Source organism: Spea bombifrons, chromosome 2 (genome assembly GCF_027358695.1).
Source record: "Spea bombifrons isolate aSpeBom1 chromosome 2, aSpeBom1.2.pri, whole genome shotgun sequence".
Taxonomy (NCBI): Eukaryota; Metazoa; Chordata; class Amphibia; order Anura; family Pelobatidae; genus Spea; species Spea bombifrons.
This window is the reverse complement of record NC_071088.1, coordinates 140,240,697-140,258,119: the sequence shown is the minus strand read 5'-3', so window position 1 is coordinate 140,258,119 and position 17,423 is coordinate 140,240,697. Positions and strand designations below refer to the sequence as shown.

Below are 17,423 nucleotides of genomic sequence, written 5' to 3'. Positions count from 1 at the left end.
GTGAAGTAGGCTAGATTGCGTTTATTCAACCACTGAACATACATTACATCCAAGGCAGGCTGCGAGGCAGCGCAGAACGGCAACATCAGCGGCTTGGCCGAGGACGCTCTGTGATGGCGTTTTTGCACGCTTTGGAAAAGCAAGAAGGAAAAAAAACCAACCAGAGAAGCGTGAGTGATGAGACCACACGTTTAAGATTTAAGACCTCCCAGGGGTGGGGCTTATGCAGATATATTGTCTCTGACGCAGGAGCAACACCTGACGAGGCCGCAAAGAGCCTGGGGCGGCACCCTTTTCCCTAACCATAACGGAGGCGCGCCTTAAGGTGCTAGAGCAGCCCCCTTAGAAGGCAGCGGCAAGGGCCACGCCTGGAGAACCACCAGCTGATACCGGAGATAATCCCCGGGCTCTATCGTTAAACCGGGATGATCAGGGGAAAGCGCGAACGCAGTCCCCCACTACCAGAAATTATGCAGTCGAGTTTCCCGCATTTGGGGAAATCGCAGGGGTCAGCACAGCCGGAGTGCAATGGCTGAGCCTCACCCTGGGAGAACCCCCTTCGTGATCAGGGTATCTCCCCTGCCAGGTAAGTATGAGTTGTCATAGGAGATGGTGGGGGGCGCCACTTCCACACCCCTCGCTAAAGTCGTGGTGGGGGTTACTGCTCCAACACTCGGCTCTGTGCAGAACAGCTGCGTGGACAAGGTGCCTGCACACAGGAAATTCCTCATCGTTGCCCTTCAGGGAAAAGTCTTCCCGTGTTAAGCTGCGCTCGTAAAATCCAGCATTCCCAGAGCGCTTTGCAGCACAAAAATTTGCACGCGGTAGCACCGCCCATCAGCGGGACCTCGCGCCGGGGAAGGAGCATTTACCCCTTGGCGACCTTAACGCACGAGCCGGGCAACAGGACTTGGCTACCATTTGATGTTGGTACGCAGAACGTTTCCACGAAAGGCTCATGAAACATAGGCCACATTAAGCCCCTCGCGAGGCGTCTATCCTGTTAAGAGTAGGCCTGCCTCGAAAGCTAGTACGGTCGGCATAGAAGGAAGGCCCTCGAAAGAGGCCAACAAACACAATTAAGGCCGCATCCGCAGAAAGCACAGCTCGACGCGTCGCTACGAGAAGTAACCGCTCAGCTTGCGCGTTCCCCCTCCTAACCTGCCCTCGGGAAGAATGGAACAGTCATCAAAAGCAACAGGCAGCCGTTAGCCACGGCGCTTGATACTCGCTTCGCGCTCAGGGGAACGCACGTGAGCTCTTCATCACGGTTACCGAGCCTGACCACTTCCGAGCACGTTTCTCCGGTCGGGCGCTATAGAAACGATCCCTGAAAGTATAGTCTTGACGTCCGCCCTGCGAGGGACACCGTCCCACCAAAAGGCATCGCTATATAGCTTGCAGCGACAAACTAAAGCTAAGACATTCGCACAACACCGAAAGAGAAGAAGACTTTGCAATGCATGAATCTTATGAAAACAAACAAAAAAAAAACCAATTCGTAACGCTTTTTCTTAGAGGTCAATGCGTGAAGTAGGCTAGATTGCGTTTATTCAACCACTGAACATACATTACATCCAAGGCAGGCTGCGAGGCAGCGCAGAACGGCAACATCAGCGGCTTGGCCGAGGACGCTCTGTGATGGCGTTTTTGCACGCTTTGGAAAAGCAAGAAGGAAAAAAAACCAACCAGAGAAGCGTGAGTGATGAGACCACACGTTTAAGATTTAAGACCTCCCAGGGGTGGGGCTTATGCAGATATATTGTCTCTGACGCAGGAGCAACACCTGACGAGGCCGCAAAGAGCCTGGGGCGGCACCCTTTTCCCTAACCATAACGGAGGCGCGCCTTAAGGTGCTAGAGCAGCCCCCTTAGAAGGCAGCGGCAAGGGCCACGCCTGGAGAACCACCAGCTGATACCGGAGATAATCCCCGGGCTCTATCGTTAAACCGGGATGATCAGGGGAAAGCGCGAACGCAGTCCCCCACTACCAGAAATTATGCAGTCGAGTTTCCCGCATTTGGGGAAATCGCAGGGGTCAGCACAGCCGGAGTGCAATGGCTGAGCCTCACCCTGGGAGAACCCCCTTCGTGATCAGGGTATCTCCCCTGCCAGGTAAGTATGAGTTGTCATAGGAGATGGTGGGGGGCGCCACTTCCACACCCCTCGCTAAAGTCGTGGTGGGGGTTACTGCTCCAACACTCGGCTCTGTGCAGAACAGCTGCGTGGACAAGGTGCCTGCACACAGGAAATTCCTCATCGTTGCCCTTCAGGGAAAAGTCTTCCCGTGTTAAGCTGCGCTCGTAAAATCCAGCATTCCCAGAGCGCTTTGCAGCACAAAAATTTGCACGCGGTAGCACCGCCCATCAGCGGGACCTCGCGCCGGGGAAGGAGCATTTACCCCTTGGCGACCTTAACGCACGAGCCGGGCAACAGGACTTGGCTACCATTTGATGTTGGTACGCAGAACGTTTCCACGAAAGGCTCATGAAACATAGGCCACATTAAGCCCCTCGCGAGGCGTCTATCCTGTTAAGAGTAGGCCTGCCTCGAAAGCTAGTACGGTCGGCATAGAAGGAAGGCCCTCGAAAGAGGCCAACAAACACAATTAAGGCCGCATCCGCAGAAAGCACAGCTCGACGCGTCGCTACGAGAAGTAACCGCTCAGCTTGCGCGTTCCCCCTCCTAACCTGCCCTCGGGAAGAAAGGAACAGTCATCAAAAGCAACAGGCAGCCGTTAGCCACGGCGCTTGATACTCGCTTCGCGCTCAGGGGAACGCACGTGAGCTCTTCATCACGGTTACCGAGCCTGACCACTTCCGAGCACGTTTCTCCGGTCGGGCGCTATAGAAACGATCCCTGAAAGTATAGTCTTGACGTCCGCCCTGCGAGGGACACCGTCCCACCAAAAGGCATCGCTATATAGCTTGCAGCGACAAACTAAAGCTAAGACATTCGCACAACACCGAAAGAGAAGAAGACTTTGCAATGCATGAATCTTATGAAAACAAACAAAAAAAAAACCAATTCGTAACGCTTTTTCTTAGAGGTCAATGCGTGAAGTAGGCTAGATTGCGTTTATTCAACCACTGAACATACATTACATCCAAGGCAGGCTGCGAGGCAGCGCAGAACGGCAACATCAGCGGCTTGGCCGAGGACGCTCTGTGATGGCGTTTTTGCACGCTTTGGAAAAGCAAGAAGGAAAAAAAACCAACCAGAGAAGCGTGAGTGATGAGACCACACGTTTAAGATTTAAGACCTCCCAGGGGTGGGGCTTATGCAGATATATTGTCTCTGACGCAGGAGCAACACCTGACGAGGCCGCAAAGAGCCTGGGGCGGCACCCTTTTCCCTAACCATAACGGAGGCGCGCCTTAAGGCGCTAGAGCAGCCCCCTTAGGAGGCAGCGGCAAGGGCCACGCCTGGAAAACCACCAGCTGATACCGGAGATAATCCCCGGGCTCTATCGTTAAACCGGGATGATCAGGGGAAAGCGCGAACGCAGTCCCCCACTACCAGAAATTATGCAGTCGAGTTTCCCGCATTTGGGGAAATCGCAGGGGTCAGCACAGCCGGAGTGCAATGGCTGAGCCTCACCCTGGGAAAACTCCCTTCGTGATCAGGGTATCTCCCCTGCCAGGTAAGTATGAGTTGCCATAGGAGATGGTGGGGGGCGCCACTTCCACACCCCTCGCTAAAGTCGTGGTGGGGGTTACTGCTCCAACACTCGGCTCTGTGCAGAACAGCTGCGTGGACAAGGTGCCTGCACACAGGAAATTCCTCATCGTTGCCCTTCAGGGAAAAGTCTTCCCGTGTTAAGCTGCGCTCGTAAAATCCAGCATTCCCAGAGCGCTTTGCAGCACAAAAATTTGCACGCGGTAGCACCGCCCATCAGCGGGACCTCGCGCCGGGGAAGGAGCATTTACCCCTTGGCGACCTTAACGCACGAGCCGGGCAACAGGACTTGGCTACCATTTGATGTTGGTACGCAGAACGTTTCCACGAAAGGCTCATGAAACATAGGCCACATTAAGCCCCTCGCGAGGCGTCTATCCTGTTAAGAGTAGGCCTGCCTCGAAAGCTAGTACGGTCGGCATAGAAGGAAGGCCCTCGAAAGAGGCCAACAAACACAATTAAGGCCGCATCCGCAGAAAGCACAGCTCGACGCGTCGCTACGAGAAGTAACCGCTCAGCTTGCGCGTTCCCCCTCCTAACCTGCCCTCGGGAAGAAAGGAACAGTCATCAGAAGCAACAGGCAGCCGTTAGCCACGGCGCTTGATACTCGCTTCGCGCTCAGGGGAACGCACGTGAGCTCTTCATCACGGTTACCGAGCCTGACCACTTCCGAGCACGTTTCTCCGGTCGGGCGCTATAGAAACGATCCCTGAAAGTATAGTCTTGACGTCCGCCCTGCGAGGGACACCGTCCCACCAAAAGGCATCGCTATATAGCTTGCAGCGACAAACTAAAGCTAAGACATTCGCACAACACCGAAAGAGAAGAAGACTTTGCAATGCATGAATCTTATGAAAACAAACAAAAAAAAAAACCAATTCGTAACGCTTTTTCTTAGAGGTCAATGCGTGAAGTAGGCTAGATTGCGTTTATTCAACCACTGAACATACATTACATCCAAGGCAGGCTGCGAGGCAGCGCAGAACGGCAACATCAGCGGCTTGGCCGAGGACGCTCTGTGATGGCGTTTTTGCACGCTTTGGAAAAGCAAGAAGGAAAAAAAACCAACCAGAGAAGCGTGAGTGATGAGACCACACGTTTAAGATTTAAGACCTCCCAGGGGTGGGGCTTATGCAGATATATTGTCTCTGACGCAGGAGCAACACCTGACGAGGCCGCGAAGAGCCTGGGGCGGCACCCTTTTCCCTAACCATAACGGAGGCGCGCCTTAAGGCGCTAGAGCAGCCCCCTTAGGAGGCAGCGGCAAGGGCCACGCCTGGAGAACCACCAGCTGATACCGGAGATAATCCCCGGGCTCTATCGTTAAACCGGGATGATCAGGGGAAAGCGCGAACGCAGTCCCCCACTACCAGAAATTATGCAGTCGAGTTTACCGCATTTGGGGAAATCGCAGGGGTCAGCACAGCCGGAGTGCAATGGCTGAGCCTCACCCTGGGAGAACCCCCTTCGTGATCAGGGTATCTCCCCTGCCAGGTAAGTATGAGTTGCCATAGGAGATGGTGGGGGGCGCCACTTCCACACCCCTCGCTAAAGTCGTGGTGGGGGTTACTGCTCCAACACTCGGCTCTGTGCAGAACAGCTGCGTGGACAAGGTGCCTGCACACAGGAAATTCCTCATCGTTGCCCTTCAGGGAAAAGTCTTCCCGTGTTAAGCTGCGCTCGTAAAATCCAGCATTCCCAGAGCGCTTTGCAGCACAAAAATTTGCACGCGGTAGCACCGCCCATCAGCGGGACCTCGCGCCGGGGAAGGAGCATTTACCCCTTGGCGACCTTAACGCACGAGCCGGGCAACAGGACTTGGCTACCATTTGATGTTGGTACGCAGAACGTTTCCACGAAAGGCTCATGAAACATAGGCCACATTAAGCCCCTCGCGAGGCGTCTATCCTGTTAAGAGTAGGCCTGCCTCGAAAGCTAGTACGGTCGGCATAGAAGGAAGGCCCTCGAAAGAGGCCAACAAACACAATTAAGGCCGCATCCGCAGAAAGCACAGCTCGACGCGTCGCTACGAGAAGTAACCGCTCAGCTTGCGCGTTCCCCCTCCTAACCTGCCCTCGGGAAGAAAGGAACAGTCATCAAAAGCAACAGGCAGCCGTTAGCCACGGCGCTTGATACTCGCTTCGCGCTCAGGGGAACGCACGTGAGCTCTTCATCACGGTTACCGAGCCTGACCACTTCCGAGCACGTTTCTCCGGTCGGGCGCTATAGAAACGATCCCTGAAAGTATAGTCTTGACGTCCGCCCTGCGAGGGACACCGTCCCACCAAAAGGCATCGCTATATAGCTTGCAGCGACAAACTAAAGCTAAGACATTCGCACAACACCGAAAGAGAAGAAGACTTTGCAATGCATGAATCTTATGAAAACAAACAAAAAAAAAACCAATTCGTAACGCTTTTTCTTAGAAGTCAATGCGTGAAGTAGGCTAGATTGCGTTTATTCAACCACTGAACATACATTACATCCAAGGCAGGCTGCGAGGCAGCGCAGAACGGCAACATCAGCGGCTTGGCCGAGGACGCTCTGTGATGGCGTTTTTGCACGCTTTGGAAAAGCAAGAAGGAAAAAAAACCAACCAGAGAAGCGTGAGTGATGAGACCACACGTTTAAGATTTAAGACCTCCCAGGGGTGGGGCTTATGCAGATACATTGTCTCTGACGCAGGAGCAACACCTGACGAGGCCGCAAAGAGCCTGGGGCGGCACCCTTTTCCCTAACCATAACGGAGGCGCGCCTTAAGGCGCTAGAGCAGCCCCCTTAGGAGGCAGCGGCAAGGGCCACGCCTGGAGAACCACCAGCTGATACCGGAGATAATCCCCAGGCTCTATCGTTAAACCGGGATGATCAGGGGAAAGCGCGAACGCAGTCCCCCACTACCAGAAATTATGCAGTCGAGTTTCCCGCATTTGGGGAAATCGCAGGGGTCAGCACAGCCGGAGTGCAATGGCTGAGCCTCACCCTGGGAGAACCCCCTTCGTGATCAGGGTATCTCCCCTGCCAGGTAAGTATGAGTTGCCATAGGAGATGGTGGGGGTCGCCACTTCCACACCCCTCGCTAAAGTCGTGGTGGGGGTTACTGCTCCAACACTCGGCTCTGTGCAGAACAGCTGCGTGGACAAGGTGCCTGCACACAGGAAATTCCTCATCGTTGCCCTTCAGGGAAAAGTCTTCCCGTGTTAAGCTGCGCTCGTAAAATCCAGCATTCCCAGAGCGCTTTGCAGCACAAAAATTTGCACGCGGTAGCACCGCCCATCAGCGGGACCTCGCGCCGGGGAAGGAGCATTTACCCCTTGGCGACCTTAACGCACGAGCCGGGCAACAGGACTTGGCTACCATTTGATGTTGGTACGCAGAACGTTTCCACGAAAGGCTCATGAAACATAGGCCACATTAAGCCCCTCGCGAGGCGTCTATCCTGTTAAGAGTAGGCCTGCCTCGAAAGCTAGTACGGTCGGCATAGAAGGAAGGCCCTCGAAAGAGGCCAACAAACACAATTAAGGCCGCATCCGCAGAAAGCACAGCTCGACGCGTCGCTACGAGAAGTAACCGCTCAGCTTGCGCGTTCCCCCTCCTAACCTGCCCTCGGGAAGAAAGGAACAGTCATCAGAAGCAACAGGCAGCCGTTAGCCACGGCGCTTGATACTCGCTTCGCGCTCAGGGGAACGCACGTGAGCTCTTCATCACGGTTACCGAGCCTGACCACTTCCGAGCACGTTTCTCCGGTCGGGCGCTATAGAAACGATCCCTGAAAGTATAGTCTTGACGTCCGCCCTGCGAGGGACACCGTCCCACCAAAAGGCATCGCTATATAGCTTGCAGCGACAAACTAAAGCTAAGACATTCGCACAACACCGAAAGAGAAGAAGACTTTGCAATGCATGAATCTTATGAAAACAAACAAAAAAAAAAACCAATTCGTAACGCTTTTTCTTAGAAGTCAATGCGTGAAGTAGGCTAGATTGCGTTTATTCAACCACTGAACATACATTACATCCAAGGCAGGCTGCGAGGCAGCGCAGAACGGCAACATCAGCGGCTTGGCCGAGGACGCTCTGTGATGGCGTTTTTGCACGCTTTGGAAAAGCAAGAAGGAAAAAAAACCAACCAGAGAAGCGTGAGTGATGAGACCACACGTTTAAGATTTAAGACCTCCCAGGGGTGGGGCTTATGCAGATATATTGTCTCTGACGCAGGAGCAACACCTGACGAGGCCGCAAAGAGCCTGGGGCGGCACCCTTTTCCCTAACCATAACGGAGGCGCGCCTTAAGGCGCTAGAGCAGCCCCCTTAGGAGGCAGCGGCAAGGGCCACGCCTGGAGAACCACCAGCTGATACCGGAGATAATCCCCGGGCTCTATCGTTAAACCGGGATGATCAGGGGAAAGCGCGAACGCAGTCCCCCACTACCAGAAATTATGCAGTCGAGTTTCCCGCATTTGGGGAAATCGCAGGGGTCAGCACAGCCGGAGTGCAATGGCTGAGCCTCACCCTGGGAGAACCCCCTTCGTGATCAGGGTATCTCCCCTGCCAGGTAAGTATGAGTTGCCATAGGAGATGGTGGGGGTCGCCACTTCCACACCCCTCGCTAAAGTCGTGGTGGGGGTTACTGCTCCAACACTCGGCTCTGTGCAGAACAGCTGCGTGGACAAGGTGCCTGCACACAGGAAATTCCTCATCGTTGCCCTTCAGGGAAAAGTCTTCCCGTGTTAAGCTGCGCTCGTAAAATCCAGCATTCCCAGAGCGCTTTGCAGCACAAAAATTTGCACGCGGTAGCACCGCCCATCAGCGGGACCTCGCGCCGGGGAAGGAGCATTTACCCCTTGGCGACCTTAACGCACGAGCCGGGCAACAGGACTTGGCTACCATTTGATGTTGGTACGCAGAACGTTTCCACGAAAGGCTCATGAAACATAGGCCACATTAAGCCCCTCGCGAGGCGTCTATCCTGTTAAGAGTAGGCCTGCCTCGAAAGCTAGTACGGTCGGCATAGAAGGAAGGCCCTCGAAAGAGGCCAACAAACACAATTAAGGCCGCATCCGCAGAAAGCACAGCTCGACGCGTCGCTACGAGAAGTAACCGCTCAGCTTGCGCGTTCCCCCTCCTAACCTGCCCTCGGGAAGAAAGGAACAGTCATCAGAAGCAACAGGCAGCCGTTAGCCACGGCGCTTGATACTCGCTTCGCGCTCAGGGGAACGCACGTGAGCTCTTCATCACGGTTACCGAGCCTGACCACTTCCGAGCACGTTTCTCCGGTCGGGCGCTATAGAAACGATCCCTGAAAGTATAGTCTTGACGTCCGCCCTGCGAGGGACACCGTCCCACCAAAAGGCATCGCTATATAGCTTGCAGCGACAAACTAAAGCTAAGACATTCGCACAACACCGAAAGAGAAGAAGACTTTGCAATGCATGAATCTTATGAAAACAAACAAAAAAAAAACCAATTCGTAACGCTTTTTCTTAGAAGTCAATGCGTGAAGTAGGCTAGATTGCGTTTATTCAACCACTGAACATACATTACATCCAAGGCAGGCTGCGAGGCAGCGCAGAACGGCAACATCAGCGGCTTGGCCGAGGACGCTCTGTGATGGCGTTTTTGCACGCTTTGGAAAAGCAAGAAGGAAAAAAAACCAACCAGAGAAGCGTGAGTGATGAGACCACACGTTTAAGATTTAAGACCTCCCAGGGGTGGGGCTTATGCAGATACATTGTCTCTGACGCAGGAGCAACACCTGACGAGGCCGCAAAGAGCCTGGGGCGGCACCCTTTTCCCTAACCATAACGGAGGCGCGCCTTAAGGCGCTAGAGCAGCCCCCTTAGGAGGCAGCGGCAAGGACCACGCCTGGAGAACCACCAGCTGATACCGGAGATAATCCCCGGGCTCTATCGTTAAACCGGGATGATCAGGGGAAAGCGCGAACGCAGTCCCCCACTACCAGAAATTATGCAGTCGAGTTTCCCGCATTTGGGGAAATCGCAGGGGTCAGCACAGCCGGAGTGCAATGGCTGAGCCTCACCCTGGGAGAACCCCCTTCGTGATCAGGGTATCTCCCCTGCCAGGTAAGTATGAGTTGCCATAGGAGATGGTGGGGGGCGCCACTTCCACACCCCTCGCTAAAGTCGTGGTGGGGGTTACTGCTCCAACACTCGGCTCTGTGCAGAACAGCTGCGTGGACAAGGTGCCTGCACACAGGAAATTCCTCATCGTTGCCCTTCAGGGAAAAGTCTTCCCGTGTTAAGCTGCGCTCGTAAAATCCAGCATTCCCAGAGCGCTTTGCAGCACAAAAATTTGCACGCGGTAGCACCGCCCATCAGCGGGACCTCGCGCCGGGGAAGGAGCATTTACCCCTTGGCGACCTTAACGCACGAGCCGGGCAACAGGACTTGGCTACCATTTGATGTTGGTACGCAGAACGTTTCCACGAAAGGCTCATGAAACATAGGCCACATTAAGCCCCTCGCGAGGCGTCTATCCTGTTAAGAGTAGGCCTGCCTCGAAAGCTAGTACGGTCGGCATAGAAGGAAGGCCCTCGAAAGAGGCCAACAAACACAATTAAGGCCGCATCCGCAGAAAGCACAGCTCGACGCGTCGCTACGAGAAGTAACCGCTCAGCTTGCGCGTTCCCCCTCCTAACCTGCCCTCGGGAAGAAAGGAACAGTCATCAAAAGCAACAGGCAGCCGTTAGCCACGGCGCTTGATACTCGCTTCGCGCTCAGGGGAACGCACGTGAGCTCTTCATCACGGTTACCGAGCCTGACCACTTCCGAGCACGTTTCTCCGGTCGGGCGCTATAGAAACGATCCCTGAAAGTATAGTCTTGACGTCCGCCCTGCGAGGGACACCATCCCACCAAAAGGCATCGCTATATAGCTTGCAGCGACAAACTAAAGCTAAGACATTCGCACAACACCGAAAGAGAAGAAGACTTTGCAATGCATGAATCTTATGAAAACAAACAAAAAAAAAACCAATTCGTAACGCTTTTTCTTAGAAGTCAATGCGTGAAGTAGGCTAGATTGCGTTTATTCAACCACTGAACATACATTACATCCAAGGCAGGCTGCGAGGCAGCGCAGAACGGCAACATCAGCGGCTTGGCCGAGGACGCTCTGTGATGGCGTTTTTGCACGCTTTGGAAAAGCAAGAAGGAAAAAAAACCAACCAGAGAAGCGTGAGTGATGAGACCACACGTTTAAGATTTAAGACCTCCCAGGGGTGGGGCTTATGCAGATACATTGTCTCTGACGCAGGAGCAACACCTGACGAGGCCGCAAAGAGCCTGGGGCGGCACCCTTTTCCCTAACCATAACGGAGGCGCGCCTTAAGGCGCTAGAGCAGCCCCCTTAGGAGGCAGCGGCAAGGGCCACGCCTGGAGAACCACCAGCTGATACCGGAGATAATCCCCGGGCTCTATCGTTAAACCGGGATGATCAGGGGAAAGCGCGAACGCAGTCCCCCACTACCAGAAATTATGCAGTCGAGTTTCCCGCATTTGGGGAAATCGCAAGGGTCAGCACAGCCGGAGTGCAATGGCTGAGCCTCACCCTGGGAGAACCCCCTTCGTGATCAGGGTATCTCCCCTGCCAGGTAAGTATGAGTTGCCATAGGAGATGGTGGGGGGCGCCACTTCCACACCCCTCGCTAAAGTCGTGGTGGGGGTTACTGCTCCAACACTCGGCTCTGTGCAGAACAGCTGCGTGGACAAGGTGCCTGCACAGAGGAAATTCCTCATCGTTGCCCTTCAGGGAAAAGTCTTCCCGTGTTAAGCTGCGCTCGTAAAATCCAGCATTCCCAGAGCGCTTTGCAGCACAAAAATTTGCACGCGGTAGCACCGCCCATCAGCGGGACCTCGCGCCGGGGAAGGAGCATTTACCCCTTGGCGACCTTAACGCACGAGCCGGGCAACAGGACTTGGCTACCATTTGATGTTGGTACGCAGAACGTTTCCACGAAAGGCTCATGAAACATAGGCCACATTAAGCCCCTCGCGAGGCGTCTATCCTGTTAAGAGTAGGCCTGCCTCGAAAGCTAGTACGGTCGGCATAGAAGGAAGGCCCTCGAAAGAGGCCAACAAACACAATTAAGGCCGCATCCGCAGAAAGCACAGCTCGACGCGTCGCTACGAGAAGTAACCGCTCAGCTTGCGCGTTCCCCCTCCTAACCTGCCCTCGGGAAGAAAGGAACAGTCATCAGAAGCAACAGGCAGCCGTTAGCCACGGCGCTTGATACCCGCTTCGCGCTCAGGGGAACGCACGTGAGCTCTTCATCACGGTTACCGAGCCTGACCACTTCCGAGCACGTTTCTCCGGTCGGGCGCTATAGAAACGATCCCTGAAAGTATAGTCTTGACGTCCGCCCTGCGAGGGACACCGTCCCACCAAAAGGCATCGCTATATAGCTTGCAGCGACAAACTAAAGCTAAGACATTCGCACAACACCGAAAGAGAAGAAGACTTTGCAATGCATGAATCTTATGAAAACAAACAAAAAAAAAACCAATTCGTAACGCTTTTTCTTAGAAGTCAATGCGTGAAGTAGGCTAGATTGCGTTTATTCAACCACTGAACATACATTACATCCAAGGCAGGCTGCGAGGCAGCGCAGAACGGCAACATCAGCGGCTTGGCCGAGGACGCTCTGTGATGGCGTTTTTGCACGCTTTGGAAAAGCAAGAAGGAAAAAAAACCAACCAGAGAAGCGTGAGTGATGAGACCACACGTTTAAGATTTAAGACCTCCCAGGGGTGGGGCTTATGCAGATACATTGTCTCTGACGCAGGAGCAACACCTGACGAGGCCGCAAAGAGCCTGGGGCGGCACCCTTTTCCCTAACCATAACGGAGGCGCGCCTTAAGGCGCTAGAGCAGCCCCCTTAGGAGGCAGCGGCAAGGGCCACGCCTGGAGAACCACCAGCTGATACCGGAGATAATCCCCGGGCTCTATCGTTAAACCGGGATGATCAGGGGAAAGCGCGAACGCAGTCCCCCACTACCAGAAATTATGCAGTCGAGTTTCCCGCATTTGGGGAAATCGCAGGGGTCAGCACAGCCGGAGTGCAATGGCTGAGCCTCACCCTGGGAGAACCCCCTTCGTGATCAGGGTATCTCCCCTGCCAGGTAAGTATGAGTTGCCATAGGAGATGGTGGGGGGCGCCACTTCCACACCCCTCGCTAAAGTCGTGGTGGGGGTTACTGCTCCAACACTCGGCTCTGTGCAGAACAGCTGCGTGGACAAGGTGCCTGCACACAGGAAATTCCTCATCGTTGCCCTTCAGGGAAAAGTCTTCCCGTGTTAAGCTGCGCTCGTAAAATCCAGCATTCCCAGAGCGCTTTGCAGCACATAAATTTGCACGCGGTAGCACCGCCCATCAGCGGGACCTCGCGCCGGGGAAGGAGCATTTACCCCTTGGCGACCTTAACGCACGAGCCGGGCAACAGGACTTGGCTACCATTTGATGTTGGTACGCAGAACGTTTCCACGAAAGGCTCATGAAACATAGGCCACATTAAGCCCCTCGCGAGGCGTCTATCCTGTTAAGAGTAGGCCTGCCTCGAAAGCTAGTACGGTCGGCATAGAAGGAAGGCCCTCGAAAGAGGCCAACAAACACAATTAAGGCCGCATCCGCAGAAAGCACAGCTCGACGCGTCGCTACGAGAAGTAACCGCTCAGCTTGCGCGTTCCCCCTCCTAACCTGCCCTCGGGAAGAAAGGAACAGTCATCAGAAGCAACAGGCAGCCGTTAGCCACGGCGCTTGATACTCGCTTCACGCTCAGGGGAACGCACGTGAGCTCTTCATCACGGTTACCGAGCCTGACCACTTCCGAGCACGTTTCTCCGGTCGGGCGCTATAGAAACGATCCCTGAAAGTATAGTCTTGACGTCCGCCCTGCGAGGGACACCGTCCCACCAAAAGGCATCGCTATATAGCTTGCAGCGACAAACTAAAGCTAAGACATTCGCACAACACCGAAAGAGAAGAAGACTTTGCAATGCATGAATCTTATGAAAACAAACAAAAAAAAAACCAATTCGTAACGCTTTTTCTTAGAGGTCAATGCGTGAAGTAGGCTAGATTGCGTTTATTCAACCACTGAACATACATTACATCCAAGGCAGGCTGCGAGGCAGCGCAGAACGGCAACATCAGCGGCTTGGCCGAGGACGCTCTGTGATGGCGTTTTTGCACGCTTTGGAAAAGCAAGAAGGAAAAAAAACCAACCAGAGAAGCGTGAGTGATGAGACCACACGTTTAAGATTTAAGACCTCCCAGGGGTGGGGCTTATGCAGATATATTGTCTCTGACGCAGGAGCAACACCTGACGAGGCCGCAAAGAGCCTGGGGCGGCACCCTTTTCCCTAACCATAACGGAGGCGCGCCTTAAGGCGCTAGAGCAGCCCCCTTAGGAGGCAGCGGCAAGGGCCACGCCTGGAGAACCACCAGCTGATACCGGAGATAATCCCCGGGCTCTATCGTTAAACCGGGATGATCAGGGGAAAGCGCGAACGCAGTCCCCCACTACCAGAAATTATGCAGTCGAGTTTCCCGCATTTGGGGAAATCGCAGGGGTCAGCACAGCCGGAGTGCAATGGCTGAGCCTCACCCTGGGAGAACCCCCTTCGTGATCAGGGTATCTCCCCTGCCAGGTAAGTATGAGTTGCCATAGGAGATGGTGGGGGGCGCCACTTCCACACCCCTCGCTAAAGTCGTGGTGGGGGTTACTGCTCCAACACTCGGCTCTGTGCAGAACAGCTGCGTGGACAAGGTGCCTGCACACAGGAAATTCCTCATCGCTGCCCTTCAGGGAAAAGTCTTCCCGTGTTAAGCTGCGCTCGTAAAATCCAGCATTCCCAGAGCGCTTTGCAGCACAAAAATTTGCACGCGGTAGCACCGCCCATCAGCGGGACCTCGCGCCGGGGAAGGAGCATTTACCCCTTGGCGACCTTAACGCACGAGCCGGGCAACAGGACTTGGCTACCATTTGATGTTGGTACGCAGAACGTTTCCACGAAAGGCTCATGAAACATAGGCCACATTAAGCCCCTCGCGAGGCGTCTATCCTGTTAAGAGTAGGCCTGCCTCGAAAGCTAGTACGGTCGGCATAGAAGGAAGGCCCTCGAAAGAGGCCAACAAACACAATTAAGGCCGCATCCGCAGAAAGCACAGCTCGACGCGTCGCTACGAGAAGTAACCGCTCAGCTTGCGCGTTCCCCCTCCTAACCTGCCCTCGGGAAGAAAGGAACAGTCATCAGAAGCAACAGGCAGCCGTTAGCCACGGCGCTTGATACTCGCTTCGCGCTCAGGGGAACGCACGTGAGCTCTTCATCACGGTTACCGAGCCTGACCACTTCCGAGCACGTTTCTCCGGTCGGGCGCTATAGAAACGATCCCTGAAAGTATAGTCTTGACGTCCGCCCTGCGAGGGACACCGTCCCACCAAAAGGCATCGCTATATAGCTTGCAGCGACAAACTAAAGCTAAGACATTCGCACAACACCGAAAGAGAAGAAGACTTTGCAATGCATGAATCTTATGAAAACAAACAAAAAAAAAACCCAATTCGTAACGCTTTTTCTTAGAAGTCAATGCGTGAAGTAGGCTAGATTGCGTTTATTCAACCACTGAACATACATTACATCCAAGGCAGGCTGCGAGGCAGCGCAGAACGGCAACATCAGCGGCTTGGCCGAGGACGCTCTGTGATGGCGTTTTTGCACGCTTTGGAAAAGCAAGAAGGAAAAAAAACCAACCAGAGAAGCGTGAGTGATGAGACCACACGTTTAAGATTTAAGACCTCCCAGTGGTGGGGCTTATGCAGATACATTGTCTCTGACGCAGGAGCAACACCTGACGAGGCCGCAAAGAGCCTGGGGCGGCACCCTTTTCCCTAACCATAACGGAGGCGCGCCTTAAGGCGCTAGAGCAGCCCCCTTAGGAGGCAGCGGCAAGGGCCACGCCTGGAGAACCACCAGCTGATACCGGAGATAATCCCCGGGCTCTATCGTTAAACCGGGATGATCAGGGGAAAGCGCGAACGCAGTCCCCCACTACCAGAAATCATGCAGTCGAGTTTCCCGCATTTGGGGAAATCGCAGGGGTCAGCACAGCCGGAGTGCAATGGCTGAGCCTCACCCTGGGAGAACCCCCTTCGTGATCAGGGTATCTCCCCTGCCAGGTAAGTATGAGTTGCCATAGGAGATGGTGGGGGGCGCCACTTCCACACCCCTCGCTAAAGTCGTGGTGGGGGTTACTGCTCCAACACTCGGCTCTGTGCAGAACAGCTGCGTGGACAAGGTGCCTGCACACAGGAAATTCCTCATCGTTGCCCTTCAGGGAAAAGTCTTCCCGTGTTAAGCTGCGCTCGTAAAATCCAGCATTCCCAGAGCGCTTTGCAGCACAAAAATTTGCACGCGGTAGCACCGCCCATCAGCGGGACCTCGCGCCGGGGAAGGAGCATTTACCCCTTGGCGACCTTAACGCACGAGCCGGGCAACAGGACTTGGCTACCATTTGATGTTGGTACGCAGAACGTTTCCACGAAAGGCTCATGAAACATAGGCCACATTAAGCCCCTCGCGAGGCGTCTATCCTGTTAAGAGTAGGCCTGCCTCGAAAGCTAGTACGGTCGGCATAGAAGGAAGGCCCTCGAAAGAGGCCAACAAACACAATTAAGGCCGCATCCGCAGAAAGCACAGCTCGACGCGTCGCTACGAGAAGTAACCGCTCAGCTTGCGCGTTCCCCCTCCTAACCTGCCCTCGGGAAGAAAGGAACAGTCATCAAAAGCAACAGGCAGCCGTTAGCCACGGCGCTTGATACTCGCTTCGCGCTCAGGGGAACGCACGTGAGCTCTTCATCACGGTTACCGAGCCTGACCACTTCCGAGCACGTTTCTCCGGTCGGGCGCTATAGAAACGATCCCTGAAAGTATAGTCTTGACGTCCGCCCTGCGAGGGACACCGTCCCACCAAAAGGCATCGCTATATAGCTTGCAGCGACAATCTAAAGCTAAGACATTCGCACAACACCGAAAGAGAAGAAGACTTTGCAATGCATGAATCTTATGAAAACAAACAAAAAAAAACCAATTCGTAACGCTTTTTCTTAGAAGTCAATGCGTGAAGTAGGCTAGATTGCGTTTATTCAACCACTGAACATACATTACATCCAAGGCAGGCTGCGAGGCAGCGCAGAACGGCAACATCAGCGGCTTGGCCGAGGACGCTCTGTGATGGCGTTTTTGCACGCTTTGGAAAAGCAAGAAGGAAAAAAAACCAACCAGAGAAGCGTGAGTGATGAGACCACACGTTTAAGATTTAAGACCTCCCAGGGGTGGGGCTTATGCAGATATATTGTCTCTGACGCAGGAGCAACACCTGACGAGGCCGCAAAGAGCCTGGGGCGGCACCCTTTTCCCTAACCATAACGGAGGCGCGCCTTAAGGCGCTAGAGCAGCCCCCTTAGGAGGCAGCGGCAAGGGCCACGCCTGGAGAACCACCAGCTGATACCGGAGATAATCCCCGGGCTCTATCGTTAAACCGGGATGATCAGGGGAAAGCGCGAACGCAGTCCCCCACTACCAGAAATTATGCAGTCGAGTTTCCCGCATTTGGGGAAATCGCAGGGGTCAGCACAGCCGGAGTGCAATGGCTGAGCCTCACCCTGGGAGAACCCCCTTCGTGATCAGGGTATCTCTCCTGCCAGGTAAGTATGAGTTGCCATAGGAGATGG

The 17,423-nt window shown here is 54.4% G+C and overlaps 23 non-coding genes across 23 annotated transcripts; all 23 read right to left on the bottom strand.

Moving 5' to 3' along the window:
• Positions 1 to 430: 430 nt before the first annotated feature.
• LOC128480956 (U1 spliceosomal RNA) lies at positions 431 to 594 on the bottom strand. The gene has a single exon (XR_008350736.1). It is a non-coding gene; the product is annotated as a U1 spliceosomal RNA (small nuclear RNA).
• Positions 595 to 1,130: 536 nt separating this feature from the next.
• On the bottom strand, positions 1,131 to 1,346 carry LOC128475502 (small nucleolar RNA U3). The gene has a single exon (XR_008346560.1). It is a non-coding gene; the product is annotated as a small nucleolar RNA U3 (small nucleolar RNA).
• A 612-nt stretch (positions 1,347 to 1,958) lies between these two features.
• On the bottom strand, positions 1,959 to 2,122 carry LOC128480955 (U1 spliceosomal RNA). The gene has a single exon (XR_008350735.1). It is a non-coding gene; the product is annotated as a U1 spliceosomal RNA (small nuclear RNA).
• A 536-nt stretch (positions 2,123 to 2,658) lies between these two features.
• Positions 2,659 to 2,874, bottom strand: LOC128475467 (small nucleolar RNA U3). Its single transcript, XR_008346526.1, has one exon. It is a non-coding gene; the product is annotated as a small nucleolar RNA U3 (small nucleolar RNA).
• A 612-nt stretch (positions 2,875 to 3,486) lies between these two features.
• On the bottom strand, positions 3,487 to 3,650 carry LOC128481089 (U1 spliceosomal RNA). The gene has a single exon (XR_008350862.1). It is a non-coding gene; the product is annotated as a U1 spliceosomal RNA (small nuclear RNA).
• A 536-nt stretch (positions 3,651 to 4,186) lies between these two features.
• LOC128475621 (small nucleolar RNA U3) lies at positions 4,187 to 4,402 on the bottom strand. Its single transcript, XR_008346674.1, has one exon. It is a non-coding gene; the product is annotated as a small nucleolar RNA U3 (small nucleolar RNA).
• A 613-nt stretch (positions 4,403 to 5,015) lies between these two features.
• LOC128480963 (U1 spliceosomal RNA) lies at positions 5,016 to 5,179 on the bottom strand. The gene has a single exon (XR_008350743.1). It is a non-coding gene; the product is annotated as a U1 spliceosomal RNA (small nuclear RNA).
• Positions 5,180 to 5,715: 536 nt separating this feature from the next.
• LOC128475466 (small nucleolar RNA U3) lies at positions 5,716 to 5,931 on the bottom strand. Its single transcript, XR_008346525.1, has one exon. It is a non-coding gene; the product is annotated as a small nucleolar RNA U3 (small nucleolar RNA).
• Positions 5,932 to 6,543: 612 nt separating this feature from the next.
• Positions 6,544 to 6,707, bottom strand: LOC128480954 (U1 spliceosomal RNA). Its single transcript, XR_008350734.1, has one exon. It is a non-coding gene; the product is annotated as a U1 spliceosomal RNA (small nuclear RNA).
• A 536-nt stretch (positions 6,708 to 7,243) lies between these two features.
• LOC128475620 (small nucleolar RNA U3) lies at positions 7,244 to 7,459 on the bottom strand. The gene has a single exon (XR_008346673.1). It is a non-coding gene; the product is annotated as a small nucleolar RNA U3 (small nucleolar RNA).
• Positions 7,460 to 8,072: 613 nt separating this feature from the next.
• LOC128480952 (U1 spliceosomal RNA) lies at positions 8,073 to 8,236 on the bottom strand. The gene has a single exon (XR_008350732.1). It is a non-coding gene; the product is annotated as a U1 spliceosomal RNA (small nuclear RNA).
• Positions 8,237 to 8,772: 536 nt separating this feature from the next.
• Positions 8,773 to 8,988, bottom strand: LOC128475618 (small nucleolar RNA U3). The gene has a single exon (XR_008346671.1). It is a non-coding gene; the product is annotated as a small nucleolar RNA U3 (small nucleolar RNA).
• Positions 8,989 to 9,600: 612 nt separating this feature from the next.
• LOC128480951 (U1 spliceosomal RNA) lies at positions 9,601 to 9,764 on the bottom strand. The gene has a single exon (XR_008350731.1). It is a non-coding gene; the product is annotated as a U1 spliceosomal RNA (small nuclear RNA).
• A 536-nt stretch (positions 9,765 to 10,300) lies between these two features.
• LOC128475465 (small nucleolar RNA U3) lies at positions 10,301 to 10,516 on the bottom strand. The gene has a single exon (XR_008346524.1). It is a non-coding gene; the product is annotated as a small nucleolar RNA U3 (small nucleolar RNA).
• Positions 10,517 to 11,128: 612 nt separating this feature from the next.
• On the bottom strand, positions 11,129 to 11,292 carry LOC128480981 (U1 spliceosomal RNA). The gene has a single exon (XR_008350759.1). It is a non-coding gene; the product is annotated as a U1 spliceosomal RNA (small nuclear RNA).
• A 536-nt stretch (positions 11,293 to 11,828) lies between these two features.
• Positions 11,829 to 12,044, bottom strand: LOC128475635 (small nucleolar RNA U3). Its single transcript, XR_008346687.1, has one exon. It is a non-coding gene; the product is annotated as a small nucleolar RNA U3 (small nucleolar RNA).
• Positions 12,045 to 12,656: 612 nt separating this feature from the next.
• Positions 12,657 to 12,820, bottom strand: LOC128480950 (U1 spliceosomal RNA). The gene has a single exon (XR_008350730.1). It is a non-coding gene; the product is annotated as a U1 spliceosomal RNA (small nuclear RNA).
• Positions 12,821 to 13,356: 536 nt separating this feature from the next.
• Positions 13,357 to 13,572, bottom strand: LOC128475496 (small nucleolar RNA U3). Its single transcript, XR_008346554.1, has one exon. It is a non-coding gene; the product is annotated as a small nucleolar RNA U3 (small nucleolar RNA).
• A 612-nt stretch (positions 13,573 to 14,184) lies between these two features.
• Positions 14,185 to 14,348, bottom strand: LOC128480949 (U1 spliceosomal RNA). Its single transcript, XR_008350729.1, has one exon. It is a non-coding gene; the product is annotated as a U1 spliceosomal RNA (small nuclear RNA).
• A 536-nt stretch (positions 14,349 to 14,884) lies between these two features.
• LOC128475617 (small nucleolar RNA U3) lies at positions 14,885 to 15,100 on the bottom strand. Its single transcript, XR_008346669.1, has one exon. It is a non-coding gene; the product is annotated as a small nucleolar RNA U3 (small nucleolar RNA).
• A 613-nt stretch (positions 15,101 to 15,713) lies between these two features.
• On the bottom strand, positions 15,714 to 15,877 carry LOC128481018 (U1 spliceosomal RNA). Its single transcript, XR_008350794.1, has one exon. It is a non-coding gene; the product is annotated as a U1 spliceosomal RNA (small nuclear RNA).
• A 536-nt stretch (positions 15,878 to 16,413) lies between these two features.
• LOC128475464 (small nucleolar RNA U3) lies at positions 16,414 to 16,629 on the bottom strand. The gene has a single exon (XR_008346523.1). It is a non-coding gene; the product is annotated as a small nucleolar RNA U3 (small nucleolar RNA).
• A 611-nt stretch (positions 16,630 to 17,240) lies between these two features.
• On the bottom strand, positions 17,241 to 17,404 carry LOC128481081 (U1 spliceosomal RNA). Its single transcript, XR_008350854.1, has one exon. It is a non-coding gene; the product is annotated as a U1 spliceosomal RNA (small nuclear RNA).
• Between the last annotated feature and the right edge of the window lie 19 nt (positions 17,405 to 17,423).